Source organism: Heptranchias perlo, chromosome 25 (assembly GCF_035084215.1).
Source record: "Heptranchias perlo isolate sHepPer1 chromosome 25, sHepPer1.hap1, whole genome shotgun sequence".
NCBI lineage: Eukaryota > Metazoa > Chordata > Chondrichthyes > Hexanchiformes > Hexanchidae > Heptranchias > Heptranchias perlo.
The window spans coordinates 33,237,300-33,259,078 of record NC_090349.1 but is presented as its reverse complement, the minus strand read 5'-3'; the positions used below and the strand labels follow the sequence as shown (position 1 = coordinate 33,259,078).

The 21,779-nt window shown below is 44.6% G+C and overlaps 1 protein-coding gene and 1 long non-coding RNA gene across 3 annotated transcripts in view; one reads left to right on the top strand and one right to left on the bottom strand.

Annotated features, from left to right (window-relative positions):
• LOC137342189 (uncharacterized protein KIAA1671-like) overlaps window positions 1-21,779 on the top strand; it is a 172,034-nt gene that overhangs the window by 84,476 nt on the left and 65,779 nt on the right. The gene's annotated exons all lie outside the window — the stretch shown is intronic.
• Window positions 1-21,779, bottom strand: part of LOC137342190 (uncharacterized) — a 64,527-nt gene that overhangs the window by 34,201 nt on the left and 8,547 nt on the right. Inside the window, exon 3 of one of the 2 annotated variants that reach the window (XR_010967215.1) lies at window positions 8,852-10,759. The exons of the other annotated variant lie outside the window; for it this stretch is intronic. This is a non-coding gene — a long non-coding RNA (uncharacterized lncRNA). Of the gene's footprint in view, window positions 1-8,851; window positions 10,760-21,779 lie in introns of those variants that run through there. 2 annotated transcript variants of the gene reach the window in all.

Here is a 21,779-nt window from a genome sequence, read left to right as displayed (position 1 = left end):
TGGGTCCTCTTGCAGTAAAAGACCTGTTGTATGGCCAATTTCAGTGGGATGAGAACAGATCTGGCCTGGGTAAATTGGAATCAAAGATTGGCAGGCAAAACTGTAATTGAATAGTGGGCGGCCTTTGAAGAGGAGATGGTTCGGGTACAGTCTAGGCACGTTGTCATGAGGCAGAAAGGTAGGGCAACTAAAGCCAGAACTCCCTGGATGACAAAAGAGATAGTAAGTAAGATGAAACAGAAAAATGTCAGATATTAGGTTGATAATACATGTGAGAACCAGGCAGAACATAGAAAGTACAGAGGAGAAGTGAAAAAGGAAATAAGAGGGGCAAAGAGAGAGTATGAGGATAGACTGGCGGCCAACATAAAAGGGAATCCAAACCTCTTCTACAGGCATGTAAACAGTAAACGGGTAGTAAGAGGAGGGGTGGGGCCAATTAGGGGCCATAAAGGAGATCTACTCATGGAGGCAGAGGGCATGGCCGAGGTACTAAATGAATACTTTGCATCTGTCTTTACCAAGGAAAAAGATGCTGCCAGTGTCTCAGTAAAGGAAGATATAGTTGAGACACTGGAAAGGCTAAAAATTGATAAAGAAGAGGTACTAGAAAGGCTAGTTGTACTTAAAGTAGATAAGTCACCCGGTCCGGATGGGATGCATCCTAGGTTGCTGAGGGAAGTACGGGTGGAAATTGCGGAGGTACTGGCCATAATCTTTCAAACATCCGTAGACACGGGTGATGCCAGAGGACTTGAGAATTGCAAATGTTACACCCTTGTTCAAAAAAGGGTGTAAGGATAAACCCAGCATCTATAGGCCAGTCAGTTTAACCTCAGTGATGGGGAAACTTTTAGAGACATTAATCCGGGACAGAATTAACAGTCATTTGGACGAGAGTGGATTGATTAGGGAAAGCCAGAATGGATTTGTTGAAGGCAGATCGTGTTTAACTAATCTGAGAGAGTTTTTTGATGAGGTAACAGAGAGGGTAGATGAGGGAATGCAGTTGATGTGGTGTATATGGACTTTCAAAAGGCGTTTGATAAAGTGCCGCATGGTAGGCTTATCATCAAGATTGCGGCCCATGGAATAAAGGGGGCAGTAGCAACATGGATACAGAATTGGCTAAGGGACAGGAAATAGAGAGTAGTGGTGAACGGTTGGTTGTTTTTCAGACTGGAGGGAGGTGTACAGCGGTGTTCCCCAGGGATCAGTGCTGTGACCACTGCTTTTCTTGATATATTTATGACTTAGGCTTGGGTGTACAGGGCACAATTTCAAAATTTGCAGATGACACAAAACTTGGAAGGATAATAAACAGTGAGGAGGATAGTGATAGACTTCAAGAGGATATGGACAGGCTGGTGGCATGGGCGGACACATGGCAAATGAAATTTAACGCAGAAAAATGCGAAGTGATACACCTCGGTAGGAAGAACGAGGAGACGCAATATAAATTAGAGGGCACAACTCTAAAAGGGATACAGGAACAGAGAGATCTGGGGGTATATGCTCAAATCGTTGAAGATGGCAGGGCAGGTTGAGAAAGTGGTTAAAAAAGCATATGGGATCCTGGGCTTTATAAATAGAGGCATGGAGTACAAAAGTATAGAAGTCATAATGAATCTTTATAAAACACTGGTTCAGCCACAAATGGATGATTGTGTCCAGTTCTAGGCACCACACTTTCGGAAAGATGTGAAGGCCTTAGAGGGTGCAGAAGAGATTTACTAGAATGATTCCAGGGATGAGGGACTTTAGTTACGTGGTCGTGAGTCTGTGGAGTCCCCAGAGAGCGGTGGAGGCAAGATTACTGAATATTTTTAAGGCTGAGTTTGATAGATTCCTGATTAACAAGGGAGTCAAAGGTTTTAGTAGGTAGATGGGAAAGTAGGTTGAGGTCGCAATCAGATCAGCCATGATCTTATCAAATGGAAGATCAGGCTCAAGGGGCCGAATGGACTACTCCTGCTCTTAATTCACATGTTCGTGTGGATAGACTGGAGAAGCTGGGGTTGTTCTCCTTGGAACAGAGATGGTTGTGAGGAGATTTGATAGAGGTGTTCAAAATTATGAAGGGTCTAGACAGAGTAGATAGAGAGACACTGTTCCCATTGACGGAAGGGTCAAGAACCAGCGGACGTAGATTTAAGGTGATTGGCAAAAGAACCAAAAACTTTTTTACACAGCAAGTGGTTAGGATCTGGAATGCACTGCCCGAAGGGGTGGTGGAGGCAGATTCAATCATGGCCTTCAAAAGGAATGGGATAAGTACTTGAAAGGAAAAAAAATTGCAGGGCTACAGGGATAGGACGGGGGAGTGGGACCAGCTGGATTGCTCTTGCATAGAGCCAGCGTAGACTCGATGGGCCGAATGGCCTCCTTCCGTGCTGTAACCTTTCCATGATTCTATGGCGCCCGGGTCCTCTTGCAGTAAAAGACCTGGTGTATGGCGTCTGGGTCCTCTTGCAGTGGTCTGTGACTGAGATATCTGATTTGATACATTTTGGAAGGTGACTGCTGATGTTATAAGTTTCTCCACTTAACACCGTGCAATCCAGTTGCACTTTATCTCCACGAAGCAGCTCTAGTATCAGCCAGCAACAGGTGGGAGGAGAATTACTGATTTTTTTTCCCCCCACTGGCAAACAGATGAGCGTCTCGATTACATTCCCTCAGTTTTGTTTTTGCAGTCTGTATGCTGGTTGGTGAAATCGCTACACGTCACAGCTGACTGGAAGTGTAGAATTCCATGGAGACAAGCCATCCCATTAACTCCCATTGTATAGATATGCAGTGGACATAACAACACCTATTATTACTTCCACTGTATATGTGCAGAGGCTGGCGATGATAAGCAGTTGACTGTGGAGTTTATTTTGGGGTGGACTGCGTGGTGCTGCTTTTATCTTTTGGTCTTGGGACTTTGAATCCAGCTCATGCAACGCCCATAGTGAGAGTTAGTTTTCTAGGTCCCATTACCAAGTGAGATAACTTCCATATTCAGTCACTTCTCATTGAGTATTCTGTTCATGTCATATAATCTGGTATGAAACATGATTCTTTTATTGCTGGATTGATTTTACTCTGACATCTTTGTGAAATGCCATTCACCTCTCTCCTTAGCATTTCGTCTGCCATCGTGAAAATCTTATCAACGCGGAACAGAATTAGAAATTCTGACAGATTCAAGCACTTCAGCTGTCCATTTCTAGAACTTGCCATGGAGCTGGCTATTAAGTTTCTAACTGAGCAACATTATGACACTCTAAATAACAGCATGTATAAATTTTGATCTGTGCAGCCTCACCATTAACCTTGAGCCACACGAACGTCCCCACTTCAGTCACTTCCTAATTGGCTTATCAGTGCAAATGGGTCAGAGAAAAATAGACAAGCTCCTCATCACATTGTTAAAGGAGGATTTCTGGACCACCTGAGGAGTGTCCTTTTGGAGCAGGGCAAGTGACCTTTGCCCACATGTGAATAAACTGTGCAAATAAGAAACAATTAGCTTACGGATTTATTCAACATTCTGTAACTGCAACAAAGCTCCTTAACAAAGCGTAAAAAAATTACTTCCTGCTTTTCTGTTTGTACATTAACTGCTCGGGGCGCGATAAAGTGCAATCACACTTCACAGAAAGCAGAAATTGTAACCATTTCTGTGTACGCTGTTTTTGAAATGTCACTTGTTTTTGTTTTGATTGTGTTGCTGAGTCCGTGAATGAGTAAGTAAGTGGCTCAAGTCCAAGGGTTCACAGCTGTTCCTAGTTGCAGTTTACAAAAATCCAACGCGATCTTTCTTTGCAAGCAAGTTACAAATGACCGTTGAGATGTACCAAATATCAGTGATTAGTAATATGTTTGCATTGTTCGGTATGATCACTATGTTTGCAACAATGCAGAGCGAGGGAGGGGGTGGTCTCTTGTACTTAGCAAGATGTGTGGGATGTGGCTGGTAGGTTGACCCAGTGCATTGCCACTGCAGCGTGTTGGAATACATGTTGGTTAAATACAGATTTAGCTTCTGCACTTTTCCCCACACTGTTTCTGATCTAAACCTCAGGAAGGGCTGAATGTGGAGTGATAGGACAGGTGCTTCACCCAGGGAGTGAGGGAGAATTGCAGGGTGCACGGCTCTGGCACCGTTCTCCCATTTTCAGTAAATGAACTGGAATTCCCTCGGTCCTTTGTACACATATATACAGAATCGAGAAGCAGAGTTTGGCAACTTTATCTTTTCTTAAAGAGGAATCGTCACCATTGTTTGTAAATATGTGGCAACTCATATTGCAAAAACAGTTTGCATACACCATGAAGAAAATGTGTCAGAATTCTTCCAACCTCTTTTTGTCTCCAAAATGGTGACGATGCCCCTTTAGACTAGTTTTGTACCAGCCAGTTACTGAACAAGGTAGGCAGAGGCCTACGAGCAGTTGCCAGGAATGGGAAATGACAGCGATGTGGAGTGATATACGGAAGATACAAAACTAGTCTGAAGAGGCATCGTCACCGTTTTGGAGACAAAAAGAGGTTGGAAGAATTCTGACACATTTTCTTCATGGTGTATGCAAACTGTTTTTGTAATATGAGTTGCCACATATTTACAAACAATGGTGACGATTCCTCTTTAAGAAAAGATAAAGTTGCCAAACTCTGCTTCTCGATACTGTATATATGTGTAGAAAGGACCGAGGGAATTCCAGTTCATTTACTGAATTGCAGTTTATTATTTGCGCATGTATATGTTTACTGGGGGCGAGGAGGGAGGGGGTGCGATATGGATGGGAAGGGGCGCGATATAGATGGGAGGGGGCCGAGGGATACAGGACGTTCGTTGTAAGCACACACCGTGTCATGCAGTTCAAAGCCTGTGGTGCTTTTTATAAGTTGGGGACAACAAGAAGTCAGGGCCAACCCCAGTGATGTGCAGATGGTAGAGATATGGATGTAGGTACCTGCATGCGTTTGTGGTCAGAAAAATAAAACGACTATATCGTGCCTTCAACGCAGTAAAATGCCCTAAAGGATTTCACAGTGGCCAAAACAGGGGGAATGACTGAAGGCCTGGTTGGAAAGGTGGATTTTGAGGTGGCTTCTGAAAGTGGGGAGAGAGGTGGTAAGGCAGAGGGATGCAAGAGACAAGTTCCAGAGTGCGGGACCACTGAAGGCCCTGCCACCAAAGTGGAGCTAAATGAAGGGGATGCAAAGGAGACCAGGCTGGAAGGGCAGAGGGCACACGCTGGCATGTAGGGTTGGAGGAGGTGGTAGAGGTAGCGGAGGGAGAAAAATCATATTGGTTTTGACTTTGGGTTCCAGTTTAAATGATGTCTCTATCCAGCACAATAACATCGCTGCAAGAAATTACATCCTGTTGGCCCACATTATTGATATTGTCACCCCCCCCCCCACATTACAGGTGCTGTCGCTCTTTTCTTCCCCCCTCCCGACCTAACAAGCACCTACAATCTCAACAGATACTGAGATGCACAGTTTGGCAACTTTATCATTTATAATCAAGGAGATAACAGTGGCATGTCCGTGTCCATCCTTGAAATGAGAGGCAACTTACAGATTCTGTATGTCTAATGTAGTGAAACTGCATGACATGGCCCAGAGGAAATGCTCCATTGTTGCATAACGAAAGAGGAATACAAAAACTGAAGTGAAAATTTTATGCAAGATTATGGTGTGAGATTAGAAATATACAACCACCTGAACTTCTACAGTATCGTTAACATTGAAAAGGACTTTACATGGTGGGGGGGGGGGTGGGGGGAGGGGGAGAAGAAAATAAATAGATAAAAACAATAAAGGAGTGGATGCTGTGCAAGCGAGGTGACCAAAAGCTTGGTCGAAAAGATGGATTTTGATAAGGTTTTTTAAAGGTGGAGCAAGAAGTGAAAAGGCAGACCAGTTCCAGAGATGAGGCAGCTGAATGTTTTGCCACCGATGATGGGACAAGGAGAGGGGGAGATGCACAAAAGCCCAGAGTTGGAGGCCTACAAGGTTACAACAGAGGGTATAAGGAAGAGATAGGGTGGGGTGAGGCCATGGAGAGATTTGTAAAGATGGATGAGAATTTCAACATTTAATGCTTTGGAGATGGGGAGTCATTGTAGATCAGTGATGTGACGGGTAAGTGGAACTTAGTGTGAGATAGGGTTCGGGCAGCTCAGTTCTGAACAAGTTATTATGGAAAGTGTTTACTGTAGAAATTGAGCCTAGAGGTGACAAAGTGTGGATAAGGTTTTCAGCGATAGTGGGAGGGGGGGGGATAAAGTAGGCTTGGAGGTGGGCGATATTGTGGAGGTAATCGGTCATGGTGTTGGATAGGTTGTGGAGTTTAAAGCTTAACTCTGGATCAAGCAGTTTGCCAAGATTTTACACTGTTTGGTGGTACAGCCTGAGAGAAGGTAATCGTAGAGGGGGATGAAGTCCATGGCAAGGGAGCGGAATTTCTGGCTAGGCCTGAAAATTACAGCTTTAATGTTCCCAGTGATCAGAAAAGCAGCACAGAGGTAGTGGTGGGGTTAAAGGAATTAGTAGAGAAGTAGAACTGGGTGTAATCAGCACACATATGGAAGCTAACCCCATGCCTGCAAATGATGTCACTGTCGAGCAGCACGTAGATAAGGAAGAGGGAACCAAAGATATATCATTGGGGGACTCCCGAAGTGGCAGTGTCGGGGCAAGAAGTGAAGCCATTGCAAAACAAAGCCAAGTACAAAACATCCAACATGTAGAAGTTACAGAAAAGAGCTCCAAGCATCTCTATCCAGCTATGAATAGTGTACGTATGCAAGGAACTGTAATTTCAGCCCACCTGCCTGGTGGTTTTTTGCATAGTTCAGTGAAAGATATTGTGAAATATTACATGGCAGTAACCATTTGAAAAAAGCGGCAAGGTTATGGAAAATATCAGTATTTCATATCCTGAACAATATGTGCTGGAGGCAGGCAGGTGGCTATTCTGAATGCTGTTGGGTTCTATATAAGTGTGCATGGTGTAACTATATAATTTATGTTGTCGCACTGCTGGTGTCTGTCTCACATATTCTGTAAGAATTAGTATGAAGTCTAAAATAGCTCTGAAAAATCTATTTTGAAACCTGTTTATTTTATATTTTTATCGATACTAGAATAGTTTAGAGCTCCTTAACCTTTACCCTGTGGATCTTTGCAGTTCTGTGCCCTTTAATTCACTGTGAATGAAGCTGTCCCTTGTTCCTTGCGTAGGGACCAATCCCAAAAATCCCCTCAAAGCATGCAAATATGTCTAGACGTCTTGCTGGTATCTTTTGTCAAACTCAGCTCCCCACACCAATGCTAAAGACCCATTCCTTTCCAACCATTAACTGTCTCTACTTCAAGTTTCTTGGCAATGGTCAAAAGTTATTTAGTAACAAATTACACAGTGTGAGGATAGGGCAGGAAAGTGGAGTTGAGGTAGAAGATCAGCCATGATCTTGTTGAATGGCGGAGTCGGCTTGAGGGACCGTATGGCCTACTCTTGCTCCTATTTTTATGTTCTTATGTTACACAGGGGGTATTTATTTAGAAAATAATTAAGGAGGGACCATGACACCCCTTATGCACTAAATTAGGAGAGTATGTAGGGGGGAGGGTAGAAAAAAGAGAAAACTCCCTTATGGTGGGAATCCATCGGAGCCCTTGAGGAAACTCGGGGCTAAAGTATTCTTGAACTGATGGGCGTCGTTGCCTAACTGATGGCTCAGCAGGTAAGTGCACTGCCTGATGCACAACGGTCCAGAATTCAGTCCCTTTCCAGGCTTGATCCCTAGCTGAATTCCCATCCTAGGTTAATGAGTTAATCGTGGCATTTGGGTCCATAGGGTGGGAAAAATCAGTTCAGATTCCCACTCCTGAAGAGAATCCAGCACCCTTGCTGAAAGTGCACATGCATATATCAGGCAGAGACAGCATCAGGTGCGGTTATATGCCCCTCTAGGTCGAAAGGCCTGCCAACACTCACTGTCCAGGGCATCGAATGAAAAGTGGACATGTGGGCAAGGGTTACTGGACAGACGCCAGTGCTCATATGTCAGTGTGAGGTACCACCTGGCATGGAGGATAAGAGAAAAGGGAAGTGGGAATTAAAATATATATATCTACATAAAATTAGACACAGCTTCTAGCACTAGAGCTGACTCTTGATTCATGCAATCGGTCACCCTGTAGGAGGTTAGGTGCTTGAAACTTAGTACTCGGTGCCTTTGCCTTGCAAAGACTGCTGCCACCTATGGGCAGCATATTATATGCCAGAGTACAGGGGACGAACTTCGTAAAATGAGAAGAGTTCAAAGCATTCAAAATCGATGAGTAAACGGGTTTATCTAGCGAGCGGATCAGCCACAAAGGTCCCACATTTCTGTGCTGAGTTAACTGATCTCAGCCGGGGGCTACAATTAGCCTCCATGCCCAGGCTGAAAGGGGAAAAATCTACCGTAGTTCCTGATCCTGATCTTTGCCGCTGTGCTGGAGATGTGCGTGTATGTGAATGTCGGGTAGAGCCAGGGATTGGGTTCAGCTCTGGTACCCCACAATCAAAAAGCTTGCTGACACTGTCTGGGTGTAAATATGAATGGTGGCTTATGGTCACTGGTTTTCAGCTTTCACGGAAAGGTGGATGGAATTGTGGAGTTTTATCCCCAAAGTCTCGGTTAAAAATCCTAGAATCATGTGCAGTAAAAATGGAACTTGAAATATTCACCACATTCATGGGGCCTAAGCTCTTCAACAACAATTACTACTTGCATTTATGGAGTGGAGATGCCGGTGATGGACTGGGGTTGACAATTGTAAACAATTTTCCAACACCAAGTTATAGTCCAACAATTTTATTTTTAATCCCACAAGCTTTCGGGGGCTTTCCCCTTCCTCAGGCGGTGTGGAAATGACATTTTCGAATCCTTCGCATTTTAAGATCACATAACAATGCCTGGTGATTACTGCCCGTTGCCAAGGCAATCACAGTGAGCAGACAGAAAGGTGTCACCTAAAAAGGCCACCGAATATACAAACCCCCAAAAAAAAGAGAGAGAGAGAGAGAGAGAGATAAGGAAGACAGTCAATGACCCGTTATATTAAAAACAGATAACATTTGTTCGCTGGTGGGGTTACGTGTAGTGTGACATGAACCCAAGATCCCGGTTGAGGCCGTCCTCATGGGTGCGGAACTTGGCTATCAATTTCTGCTCGACGATTTTGCGTTGTCGTGTGTCTCGAAGGCCGCCTTGGAGTATGCTTACCCGAAGGTCGGTGGCTGAATGTCCTTGACTGCTGAAGTGTTCCCAGACAGGGAGAGAACCCTCCTGTTTGGCGATTGTTGCGCGGTGTCCGTTCATCCGTTGTCGCAGCGTCTGCATGGTCTCGCCAATGTACCATGCTCTGGGGCATCCTTTCCTGCAACGTATGAGGTAGACAACGTTGACCGAGTCACAGGAGTATGAACCGTGCACCTGGTGGGTGGTGTCCTCTCGTGTGATGGTGATATCTGTGTCGATGATCTGGCATGTCTTGCAGAGGTTACCGTGGCAGGGTTGTGTGGTGTCGTGGACGCTGTTCTCCTGAAGGCTGGGTAATTTGCTGCGAACGATGGTTTGTTTGAGGTTGGGTGGCTGTTTAAAGGCGAGTAGTGGAGGTGTGAGGATGGCCATAGCGAGGTTTATGGAGGGATGCATTTATGGAGGGATGAGACAATGGAGGGCTTTGAACACGAGGATGAGAATTTTAAAATCAAGGCGTTGGTGGACCAGGGACTAATTTACGTCAGTGAGCACAGGGATGATGTGTGAATGGGACTTGGTGCGTTAGGATGCGGGCAGCAGAGTTTTGGATGAGCTGAAGTTCATCAAGGGTGGAAGATGGGAGGCCAGCCAGGAGAGCATTGGAATAGTCTAGTCTGGAGATAACAAAAGCATGGATGAGGGTTTCAGCTGCAGCTGAGCTGAGGCAGGGGCGGAGATGAGCGATGTTACAGAGGTGGAAATAGGTAGTCTTAGTGATGGAGAGGATATGGGGTCAGAAGCTCATCTCAGGGTCAAATAGGACCATGTGGTTGCGAACAGTGTGGTTCATGAAGCCTGAGACAGTGACCGGGGAGGGGGATGGCTAGGGTACGGAGTTTATGGCAGGGCCCAAAGACAATGGCTTTCCTTCCCAAACCTCTTCCAAACATGAATTGAAATAAGAAGCATCGACTGCTATCTCAGCTCACATTTCTTTCTTGGGAAAAATAAACTCTTTCAGTTTATATTCAACAAAATTAATGATTCATGTTGTTTTTAAAGAGGTGACGATACCTATCTATGTACTGGTGATGAAATCCTGGATATATTCAACTTCATGTGTAAGTTTCAATCAGCCAGCTACGGGTCTTCAGAGCTACATTTATCAACAAAAAAATTATGTTTGCTGACATCAGGCATTAGTTAGCTTGTAGTATAGGAGAACTCTAAAACCAAATAATAACTGGCTGATGGATATGTACTCCAAGATGTGTCCCAGTCATTTAAGTTTATCTTCCAAATATTCCCATTTTCCAGAGTGCCTCCTTTAAACTTTGCCTGTCCTTCATTCCAGGCACTGAATGGTTTAGTGGATGTACCTGGGTGTTGTGCTCCATTGGGATCCTCATGCAATGTGTCTGTTTCTTAAGATTGGGGTCAGTTTGCAGAGCGATTAAAGTTGTTTTGTTTTGCCACTCAGTCTTCATATTGTTTTTTTTAAACTGAAACACAACAAAAATTTAGTGGAGTTAAAGAGAAAATAGATTGTTTTTCAGGTGGTCTGGTAGCCAACCTCCCGGTCAGTACAGATTGCATTTCAGTGCCAGAGTCAGCATTAAAGAGAGGGAAAGATGCAGATTTCCTGCTTTCCTGAAGAGGAACTAATCAGCTGAGTGGGTCTCTCCTGGTCAGTAAAGCTGATGTTTTCCCTCTTTGTGATTTGCTTTTGGACCCTTAGCAACGTAAATTTATCCGCTTGGCGAAAAAATATATTTAGTGATTTTTTTTTTGTTTCTTTCCAATTTTTTCCTCCCCTCCTGAAGGTGCGGGGGCCGTTCCATGGCTGTCAGTAGCTCTCTAGTAGTTTGCCTAGTGGCCATTCTTCATGTTGAAGCATAGATGTTGAATGTCGGCAGCCTGTTTGAGTGAGGGGGCATTCTGGAGAGTCAATCCTATTCTCCCCCAAACTGCGTATATATGTACTTTCCAGCAAGAAGCTCAATAGTGACCAGATTGACTTTTCTTCTCCTTAGTCTGGGGCACTGAGACCAATTGCACCAGCCCAAATCACTACCCCAGCAGAGATCTTTGTTGTCTTTCCTTCCAGGCTTTATTCCAATCCATCTGCCACCCTCCATTGCTGAGAAGCTGTATTGGATTGCAGGCCTGGGATCACGTACTCAAGGCTAGTGATTGGCTCTACAGAACAATGCATTTCAGTTGGCTTTCCCCCAATGGGCACTTGAGCTGGACGTGCCATGGGCAAGTCCTGGCTCAGTGCCAGTGGCAGGTTGGGAAAGTCAGCAGCACTTGGATGTGGAGAAAATGACTTCTTTGATACACTAAGCCTGTCCAAAATATCTTGACAACTTCCTGGTTGATTGCCGTTTGTGTACTTCTCAATTGAATTGTGTTCACGTTCTGCAAATTGAAGTGCAGCTTGTTATTGATTGTAGAACAGGCACAGCTCAGTAAAAAATGACCAAACATGCAATTGGGTCACAAGTTGGTTCAGCACGCTGTACTTCAATTTGTGGACCTGGGTTTGAATCCAGTCCAGAATCATGAGTAAAAGTCTCCTCCCTCTTGGTCCTATGTGAAATGACTATGGGGACGTCTCGACCTAGTTCTGATAATAAAGGATGAGATAAAGATAGTGGTGAGAAAGGATCTTTGCTCAGAAAGTCAGGATGTAGAATCAATATGGGTGGAGCTAAGAAATAACAAGGGGCAGAAAACACTAGTGGAAGTAGTTTATAGGCCCCCGAACAGTAGTTATAGTGTTGGACAAGTATAAATCAGGAAATTAGAGGAGCATGTAACAAGGGTAATGCAATAATCGTGGGGGACTTTAATCTCCATATAGACTGGGCAAATCAAATTGGCAAAAGGACTTTGGAGGACGAGTTCATGGAATGCATCCGAGACAGTGTTCTAGAACAATATGTCGAGGAACCAACTAGGGAACAGGGTATTTTAGATCTAGTATTGTGTTTTGAGACAGGGTTAATTAGTAATCTTATAGTTAAGGATCCTCGGGGGTAGTGATCATAATATGATAGAATTTCATGTTGAGTTTGAGAGTTATGTAGTTAAGTCCAAAACTAGGGACTTAAATTTAAACAAGTAGGTATGAGGGGCTAGTTGGCTACAGTAGATTGGGAAATTAGATTAAAAGATATGATGGTAGATGAGCAATGGCGACCATTTTAAGAAATAATTAATAATTCTCAATGAATATACATTCCCTTGAATAAAAACTCCACAGGAAAAGTGATCCAACCGTGGCTAACTCGAGAAATTAAGGATAGTATTAGAATAAAAGAAGAGGCGTAAAATGTTGCCAAAAAGAGTAGTAAGCCTGAGGACTGAGAGGGTTTTATAAATTAGCAAAGGATGACCAAGAAATTGATAGAGGGGGAAAATTGAATATGAGACTAAACTAGCAAGAAATATAAAAACAGATTGTAAGAGCTTCAACAAGTGTATAAAAAGGAAGAGATTATCGAAAGTAAACATGGGTCCCTTAGAGGCAGAGACCGAAGAAATTATAATGGAGAATAAAGAAATGGCAGAGATGTTAAACAAATATTTTGTATCTGTCTTCACAGTAGAATACACAAAAAAACATACTGGAAATAGTGGGGAACCAAAGATCTAATGAGAGTGAGGAATTTAAAATAATTAAGATTAGTAAAGAAAAAGTACTGGAAAAATTAATGGGACTAAAAGCCGACAAATCCCCTGGACCTGATGGTCTACATCCTAGGGTTCTAAAAGAGGTGGCTGCTGAGATAGTGGATGCGTTGGTTTTGATCTTCCAGAATTCCTTAGATTCTAGAACAATCCCCTTGGATTGGAAGGTAGCAAATGTAACACCGCTATTCAAGAAAGGAGGGAGAGAGAAAACAGGGAAAACAGGCCAGTTAGCTTGACATCAGCTGTAGGGAAAATGCTAGAATCTATTATTAAGGATTTGGTAATAGGGCACTTAGAAAATCATAATATGATTAGGCAAAGTCAACACGGTTTTATGAAAAGGAAATCGTGTTTGACAAATCTCTGAGTTTTTTGAAGGTGTAACTAGCAGGGTAGATAAGGGGGAACCAGTGAATGTTGTATATTTGGATTTTCAAAAGGCATTCGATAAGGTGCCACACAAAAGATTGTTACACAAGATTAGGGTTCATGGGATTGGGGATAATATATTAGCATGGATTGAGGATTAGTTAATGGACAGAAAACAGAGTAGGAATAAATGGGTCATTTTCGGGTTGGCAGGTTGTAACTAGTGGAGTGCCGCAAGGATCAGTGCTGGGGCCTCAGCTGCTTACAATATATATCAATGGCTTAGATGAGGGGATCGAGTGTAATGTATCCAAGTTTGCTGATGATACAAAGATAGGTGGGAAAATAAGCTGTGAGGAGGATGCAAGGGGATATCGACAGGTTAAGTGAGTGGGTGAGAAGGTGGCAGATGGAGTATAATGTGGGGAAATGTGAAATTATCCACTTTGTTAGGAAGAATAGAAAAGCAGAATATTTTTTAAAAGGTGAGAGACTAAGAACGGTTGGTATTCAGAGGGATTTGGGTGTCCTTGTACACGAATCACAAAGTTTGGAGGTACAGCAAGCAATTAGAACCATAGAAAAAATACAGCACAGAAGGGGGCCATTCGGCCCATCGTGTCCATGCTAGCTATTAGCAAGGCAAATGGTATGTTAGCCTTTATTGAAAGGGGGTTGGAATATAAGAATTATGAGGTCTTGCTGCAATTATATAGGGCTCTGGTGAGACCACACCTGGAGTACTGTGTACAGTTTTGGTTTCCTTACCCAAGGAAGGATATACTTGCCTTAAAGAGGTGCAACAAAGGTTCACTGGATTGATTTCTGGGATGAGAGGGTTGTCCTATGGGGAGAGATTGAGTAGAATGGGCCTGTATTCTCTGGAGTTTGGAAGACTGAGACGTGATCTCGTTGAAATGTATAAAATTCTTAGAGGGCTTCACAGCATAGATGCTGAGAGGCTGTTTTTCCTGGCTGGAGAGCCTAGAACTAGGAGTCATAGTCTCAAGATAAGGAGTTGGCCATTTAGGACTGAGATAAGGAAAAATGTCTTCACTCAGAGGGTTGTGAATCTTTGGAATTCTCTACCCCAGAAGACTGTGGATACTCAGTTGTTGAATATATTCAAAACTGAGATCGATAGATTTTTGGACACTAAGAGAATCAAGGAATATGGGGCTAGGGGAGGGAAAGTGGAGTTGAGGTAGAAGATCAGCCATGATCTTATTGAATGGCGGAGCAGGCTTGAGGGGCCGTATGGCCTACTCCTGCTCCTATTTCTTATGTTCATGGTTCTCGAGGTTGTAGGCGAACAATACAAAACTGTCATTTGGAGAATCCACGGGGATGGTTAGTGGGAAACGTAGTTAACCGTATGAGCAACCTAGAACGGTGATTGGGCTTGTGAGGTTGAGATGTGTTTTTATTGTGGTCGTTCTATATCGGTAACTTGAATTTCCTGTTTTAATTTCTGAGCAAAGTCTCCTATGACACTGAGCAGGCAAACACCATTCTCCGTCAGTCAGCAGCCTCTTTGCGTAATAACCCATATTCTAAATTCAGCTCTCTGGCTCCATGTTAAAAGTGTTGTTGGAGGTGCTACGTTACTTGTTGGGAATTTTGGACCTTTTACAGATCAGTTGCTTGTTGATGGCCAGTTCCAGTTGCACAGGATGACGTTAAGTCCAGCAGCCAGGCTCTTCACCTGCCATGCCAGTCAGCTAGTGGGCAATGCTGTAGCTTTCAGCATTTTCTGTGTGGGGGATGCTATGCAAAAATTGACCCACTCCCACTGGCTATCCAAACAAAAGACAGTACTATCATTGTTTTTTTTCTTAGTGTACAGCAACAGAAATAATGTGCTAGTAAGTCAACAAGTACATAAAAATGCAGCGAAATGTTATCGTGGACCTCGCCGTGTTTGAAAGCTTCTGGCCAACTTCTTGAGGCTTGCTGTAACCATTCTTCTTTACCCACTCATCTGAACTCCCCAGCAGAAGCCGGGAAGCCTGCCTAAAATAAGCGAAGTGGCCTGACTTCGGAAAATTGCCTGGAGCCGCAGGCACATCCTTGTGGAGGGCAGAGCTCTCGCCCTGGCAAAGCTGCACCTCCACAATGGAGGGAAAGTTAGACCCACATCTTGCCCAATTGCTTCTTCACCTGTGTCTAAAAAGTCACCTCTGGTGTGTGTTAATTGTATGATTTTGGGACGCTCTTGTATCCTTTTTATAGGTGAGCTTAGCTAGGATGTGGTGGTGTAAGGGGAAATCTAGAATCATGTAAACTTCTATGATTCTATTGCAGGCAATTGGGACTAGCTTAGTGGTATAAACTGGGCGACATGGACATGTTGGGCCGAAGGGCCTGTTTCCATGTTGTAAACTTCTATGATTCTATGAATAAAGGCTTGGAAACAACTAAAGACCAGGCTCTAGTATTCTATCCTTCACCAGATGGCTATCCAATTTTAACAGTGTGCCCCAGGGTTCAATCCTTGCGCTCTTCCTATTCATAATTTACATTCTGTTCCTTGTTGGCACCATCTGGAAACATGTACGCCGATGACACTCAGCTGTACCTCTCCTCCAGCTCCACGGATACCAGAGCTGTTCCCACTTTCTGCTACTGCTATCTGACGTGATCTGAGCCAAAACAGTTGCCCCCGCCGCCGCCCCCTCCCCCCGACAGCTGCTGATCTATTACCACGGCTGCTTTCTTTCACATCCAAAACATCATTCGTCTCTGCTTCTACCTCTCACCTCATGGCTGGAGTTTGCCAATGTTGTGGTTTCCTGCTTCCACCATCCATAAACAATGTGACCCATATTCTAACCAGCACCAAGGCCCAAATCCTCATCACCCCTGCCCTTACCAAGCTCCACTAACTTCCTGCATCCCAGAGAACTGACTTTAAGAATCTTATTCTCAGCTTCAAATCGCTCCATGATGTTGCCCCTCCCTATCTCCAGCACTGTGTCTCCCTGCTTGCACTCGCCATTGCTCTGAATCAGCTTAGTTAATGTCCCTCACTTCACCGCCGGTGAGCACTCATTCAGCCATTATGCTCCCATCCTCTGGAACTTCCTCCTTCAGCATCTCTGCCTTGCTACCTTCCTACCTTGAAAAGCCTCCTTGAGACCCTTCTTTTTAACCACGCTTATTCCCCCCCCTTTGACCCCTTTTCTTTTCTCCCCTCTTCTTTGTGTCTGCTATTCAAATGCCCTGTAAAGTATCTCTTTGTGTATGTAATGAGCACTATATAAACATAAGTTGTCAAGACTGCTTTATTTTTATTTTGGTTTTTTTCCCCCCTTTCAATTCCATTGGTGTCCAAGTGGCCATTCTTCATGTATGATCATTGATAGTGAATGTGAGCAGACTAATGCACCATGATAGATATCATAGCCAAGTTGTAGCCTGTCTTCGCCCAATCTCTATACATGCGCAGTTCTACCCTAGGTAACTGGATAATGATCAAGATGGCGGAGTCCAGCACGTGAGTGCAAAAGACAAGGCTGAAGTGTTTGGAACCATCTTCAGCCAGAAGTACCGAGTGGATGATCCATCTCGGCCTCCTCCCGATATCCCCACCATCACAGAAGCCAGTCTTCAGCCAATTCGATTCACTTCACATGATATCAACAAATGGCTGAGTGCACTGGATACAGCAAAGGCTATGGGCCCCAACAACATCCCGGCTGTAGTGCTGAAGACTTGTGCTCCAGAACTAGCCGCGCCTCTAGCCAAACTGTTCCAGTACAGCTACAACACTGGCATCTACCCGACAATGTGGAAAATTGCCCAGGCATGTCCTGTCCACAAAAAGCAGGACATATCCAATCCGGCCAATTACCGCCCCATCAATCTACTCTCAATCATTAGCAAAGTGATGGAAGGTGTCGTCGACAGTGCTATCAAGCGGCACTTACTCACCAATAACCTGCTCACCAATGCTCAGTTTGGGTTCCGCCAGGACCACTCAGCTCTAGACCACATTATAGTCTTGGTCCAAATATGGACAAAAGAGCTGAATTCCAGAGATGAGGTGAGAGTGACTGCCCTTGACATCAAGGCAGCATTTGACCGAGTGAAGTCAATGGGAATCAGGGGAAAACTGTCCAGTGGCTGGCGTCATACCTAGCACAAAGGAAGATGGTAGTGGTTGTTGGAGGCCAATCATCCCAGCCCCAGGACATTGCTGCAGGAGTTCCTCAGGGCAGTGTCCAAGGCCCAACCATCTTCAGCTGCTTCATCAATGACCTTCCCTCCATCATAAGGTCAGAAATGGGGATGTTCGCTGATGATTGCACATGTTCAGTTCGGAACCCCTTAGATAATGAAGCAGTCCATGCCCGCATGCACCAAGACCTGGACAACATCCAGGCCTGGGCTGATAACTGGCAAGTAACATTCACGCCAGACAAGTGCCAGGCAATGACCATCTCCAACAAGAGTCTAACCACCTCCCCTTGACATTCAACAGCATTACCATCACCGAATCCCCCACCATCAACATCCTGGGGGTCACCATTGACCAGAAACTTAACTGGACCAGCTATATAAATACTGTGGCTACAAGAGCAGGTCAGAGGCTGGGTATTCTGCAGCTAGTGACTCACCTCCTGACTCCCCAAAGCCTTTCCACCATCTACAAGGCACAAGTCAGGATTGTGATGGAATACTCTCCACTTGCCTGGATGAGTGCAGCTCCAACATCATTCAAGAAGCTCGACACCATCCAGGACAAAGCAGCCCGCTTGATTGGCACCCCATCCACCACCCTAAACATTCACTCCTTTCACCACAGGCGCACAGTGGCTGCAGTGTGTACCATCCACAGGATGCATTGCAGCAACTCGCCAAGGCTTCTTCGACAGCACCTCCCAAACCCACGACCTCTACCACCTAGAAGGACAAGGGCAGCAGGCACATGGGAACAACACCACCTGCACGTTCCCCTCCAAGTCACACACCATCCGACTTGGAAATATATCGCCGTTCCTTCATCGTCGCTGGGTCAAAATCCTGGAACTCCCAACCTAACAGCACTGTGGGAGAACCTTCACCACACGGACTGCAGCGGTTCAAGAAGGCGGCTCACCACCACCTTCTCAAGGGCAATTAGAGATGGGCAATAAATGCTGGCCTTGCCAGCGATGCCCACATCCCATGAACGTATTAAAAAAAAAAGATCAGTAGGAGGAACCCTGGCTGATTTTCCTTCTTCATCCCCTCCCTAGCCCATGTTAGAAACCAAATGTAACACCACCAGTGTTCCAGGGAGGTCAGCTAATGCAGCACAGGCCAGAGATCAAACCTGGGACCTTCCTGGTCTTTATGGCTCAGGAGTTATCGCCACATCACAGGCTGCACATATCAATGAAGCCATCAAAAGTGTGACTCGAATGTTTTATTAGCAGCATGTGAATAGTGCAAATCAAGATTTATTACAGTCGCCAGGACTGCTGCATAAACTGCTCCAGATGTAAAATGCAAAACAAAAATAATACAGTAGAAAGGGCTTATGTAAATCGTGTATTTCTATGTATGCAACTAGTATTGTCCACAAGTATGTGACACAAGCTGGAAGAAATTTTCAGCGGCTGAGTATCGGTGGGAGAGGAAATACGTGTCTCCATAACTGGTGAAGAAGCAGGTGGGCACACAAGCTGATTCTGGAACAGGGGCAATAGTTTAACCAAATTGCACCACATGGAGAACCCCACATCAGACATCACTATGGCATGCATCGTGCAAAAAAATCAGTAGTTCCGAAAACCCATCAGAGCCTCCCCCTCCCTGGGACAGCTGACATTTGTTCCTGTAGCACTATGAACTTTCTCTCTAACACCATGGTTTCTTTTACAGTGCCCCTGTTTTTCTTGCCTTCCTGATTGTGCAGTTGAACTTTCCAAACAAGCAGAAAGAAGCAAAAGATCTGGGACGGGGTGAGGGAGGGAGGAGGAAGAGAAAGGGATTGTGCTCCTCATCCTGCTGTCTTTCAGTTTCTTTCCCGCCTCCTAAAGGCACAGGCCCCTTCTGGGGTACGATTGTATGAGTTCCAGCTGCCATCTGCTACCTCACCAAGTGGCTATTCTTCCTGCATGAGCCTGGACAGTGAATGTCAGCAGCCTGCTCAACTGTGAAGAGCTTTATAGCCAAGTCGAGTCCTGTCCTCTTCCAATAGTCACCCATGCAAGGGTCACAGGGTAGCAGTCAACAACAGCAATCCTTTCCAATTATCAAACAAAATTTGACAGTGATATAAAGAAATATTAGGACAGATGACCAAAAGCTTGGGTCAAAGAGGTAGGTTTTAAGGAGCGACTTAAAGGGGGAGAGAGAAGTAGAGAGGCGGAGAGGTTTAGGGAGGGACTTCTCACGCTCCGGGCCTAAGCAGCTGAAGGCATGGCTTCCAATGGTGGAGCGATGAAAATCAGCGATGCGCAAGAGGCCAGAATGGAGGAGCGCAGAGATCTCGGAGGGTTGTAGGGCTGGAGGAGGTTACAGAAATAGGGAGGGGCGAGGCCGTGGAAGGAGTTGAACACAAGGTTGAGAATTTTAAAATCAAAGCGTTGCTGGTCTGGGAGCCAATGTAGGTCAGCGAGCACAGCAGCCCTGTCTATAATCAGCACAGACCTGGGAAGGGAATTTTTCTGTTGTTTAAATCCATGGTTCTTAAATTTTTCAGCGGTTATTCATTTTAGTCTGGTATCGTTCATAGACTTGTGCCACTGACCTTGACTGTTTGCCCTTGGAGTTGTGTCTCGTGAGGAGCCCACGACTGGAAAATAGAGTCAGCTGTACAACTACATACTGGTCTCAATCTCTGCTGCACGAAATTAGGTAACATTATAATGGAGGAATGTCCATTTTATTCCGCTTGATCTCCTCAGATCATGCGGCCAACTATGAGGTGCTGCAGCTTTGAATTACCTGTTGAAACGTATAACGAGCGTTCATCGGTTAAACTGGAACAAGGCAGTCAGTGTTTCAATGTCAGCTCACTTTACAACTGCCCCTCCTACATCTTACAGAAAATCACTGTCTCTGAATACTAATGCCAGGGAAAGCAGTGGTACCAGACTGTTCCAGGGCATCACTAGAGGCAAACACACTGTTCACAATTTACTTAAAGCTCCCTCCTAACTCCAGAGCTATGTTGTTATATTTGAGGGTATGCTCTCATCAGCATGGTGATAGAATGTGTACTGTATCTGCCTTGGGCAAGGTGGCTGTATAACACAAATAACAAGGAAAGCCTCTCATATTTTGGGCACAATGAGATTATTCTAGGTGCCTGTTTTCAATTGGTGGGTGAAATATATGGCCCTGAGGATTCTGCTTATATTTCTTAATAAAACTGCCCCTCTCCGCTCCCATAGAGAAAACACGCTGGGACCTAAAAGTAGACAAATTGCTGCACGTACTGGTAGTGTTGTTTGTAAAATTAATAATTAAGTGAGCCCTTTTGCCCAGATGCCACCTTCACCTTTGGTCAATACACGTGCATGAAAGGATGTGTCAATACATAGGAATGGGAGGAAAGCTGTCCAAAGGGAATTCAAATCATATCGAAACATGTTGCTTTACTTTTTTAAATGTTTATTTTCTTGGCCATGTTTGGGTAAATAACTCCTTTTATTTTGTATTTTATCCCCTTTTTTTTAATAGCAGGCACAAACCCCCTCCCAGATTTTTGCCACTGTCCCCTACAGCTGGCCATCAGGCGTGCCGGAGAGCGCCAAGGTACTTGCCATCGCCTTGCTTAGTGCCCCTCGCTTGACACAACTTCGATCAAGAACTAATGGTGCACTTGCACTACAAGTTTAGTGTTGATCTGAAACCATTTCAGCTTTGCACTGAAACTAAACCTAATAGTGTCAATTGTGTGTCAAGGCCCAAACTGACTCAGAAATGGTTTGCTCTGGTGACGCCATATTTAGGCTTCATTTACACTATAACCGCAATGTTGGTTCACATTGCATCGAGACTACTGTTGTAGTATGAATGTACCCTAAGCTAAGAGAGACTTGAACCTGTAACTGTCCCCACTCCCTGCAACGAGTATCAGTGCACTAACATTCAGCAACACTGTGCCACCCAGTCACAATGCTTTCCTCTTCCCATTCCTACACTAAAGTGTCTGTATGGATTGGCGGCTTTTAACAGTTGACATCTGACAATAGGCGTCTTGCAGCAGGTGAAGCTACAATCACATGTTGCTCCATTTCCTGCAGATTTCTTGCTGCATTTTCCAGACAAATCCTGCTGATGAATATTGTTTTTGGTCTGGATTAAGTACCATAATAAAAGATGAATGTTAAGGAGGATTGGAACATAGGAGGATGCATTTCAGCCCTTAAGAGTGTCTCTGTGCCTTCCTTTCATGCAGGAACAGTGGGTTATTGAGTGAGAAGCCAGTAATGCTAGGAAGAATCCTTAAGTTAATCC